This window comes from Schistocerca nitens, chromosome 1 (genome assembly GCF_023898315.1).
Source record: "Schistocerca nitens isolate TAMUIC-IGC-003100 chromosome 1, iqSchNite1.1, whole genome shotgun sequence".
Classification (NCBI taxonomy): Eukaryota; Metazoa; Arthropoda; class Insecta; order Orthoptera; family Acrididae; genus Schistocerca; species Schistocerca nitens.
In genome coordinates, this window is record NC_064614.1 from 579654132 (window position 1) to 579655599 (window position 1468).

General features: G+C 35.4%; 1 non-coding gene across 1 annotated transcript; it reads left to right on the plus strand.

The window, feature by feature from the left end:
* The first annotated feature begins 322 nt into the window (after positions 1-322).
* Positions 323-426, plus strand: LOC126205246 (U6 spliceosomal RNA). The gene has a single exon (XR_007540555.1). It is a non-coding gene; the product is annotated as a U6 spliceosomal RNA (small nuclear RNA).
* The last annotated feature ends 1042 nt before the right edge of the window (positions 427-1468 follow it).

Here is a 1468-nt window from a genome sequence, read left to right on the forward strand (position 1 = left end):
TTGTGGAGAAGTACTGCTTTAAGGCTTCTTTTTGAAAAATTAATTAAGGGTCTCCACTCATCAGGAGCATATTCTATTTTGAAACGTGCCATAAGTCAATTAATGAAATTAAGCAGGTTCTTTGTAAAATGCACGAATCTGAAATGTACCATCAGTGTATTATTATAATCTATTGACATCGTCAATACTGCCAAAATATTTGAGTAAATAATCTGCAAGTAATCGTTACGTGAAACTGTAACTGTATAGATACGTTCAGTTCAGATAGGGGTGAATGAGTGTCTGCATCTGTAGTATAATGCATGCGTAGCTCAGCGGCGTACTCGCTTCGGCGGTAGATGAACTAAACTTGGAACGACACAGAGAAGATTAGCACGGCCCCTGCGCAAGGATAAAACGCAAAAAAGTGAAGCGTTACACATTTTTGTATCCGGTATGTAATCGTCAAGGAGTTGGACGAAGTGTAAAACCCCTTTTTTGTTCGAATGTTTCATTCCTGTTACCTTGCTTTTGGTAAACCTGACAAAAAGCCAAAGGTGTCGAATTACTTTCCAGATATATTGTTAGACAGTCTGTTCCATTTTTGTGGCCCTGTTTATATTTTTTTCGTTTAGTTAAAAAAAATAAACAAAAATTGTTGCATGCCACGACTAGAGATGACCTTTTTTCCTTTTTAAGTGGCAGAAACCATGTAGGATTAAGTCCGATTCTGTTTCTTTCCTTATTGAATAGCAAGTTAGAAGGTTTCAGCCATGAATAAATAAATAAATAAAGATAAAAATTAAAAAATGGCCAGTATCATGCGTGGGGCCCGCACAGCGAAAAAAACAGTAGTATGTTGCAAGTGCACTGCGTTTAAAAAAGGATTTGAAACTTCTTTATTAAAATTCTTTTCTGCTTCTATTGCTGAATGAAATGGGAAGTTGAAACTTCTATGTAATTTGATTCTGAATCTGCTGAGTGAAACTGAACGTACTGAGCGTACTTTCTCTTAACTTATTCTTATCATGTCAACACTGACCTACAATGTCCTAGCGCAACGCAATCTGACTGCTCAAAAAAAGATAACTTGACTCCAAATAATTAATTCAAAAGAATGGCCGTAACTAAAAAGAAATCCTAACAATAACCTATACATTTCATTAATAACTTACCTCACAAAAATCTTCATTAAGCGAACTACTGCAATACAGCGAGCGCCAATACTGCCAGCTAAATTAAAGATTCTAACTACTAAATCACTAACTACTAATAGGCATATGGTTATCAAAGGAAAGATTTTGTTGCAAACCAAATAATTTTTTTTTACCTTAATAATGTGACATCCAATTGAGACACGAATATAAATCGTCATTGACATCTAGTACAAAGGTATATAATCATGAATATTATTCAATCTCCAAGTCGAACATGTACAGATCGTTAGCCTACGCTAACACTTCGGACCTCTACCCTCCATCAATGCTTG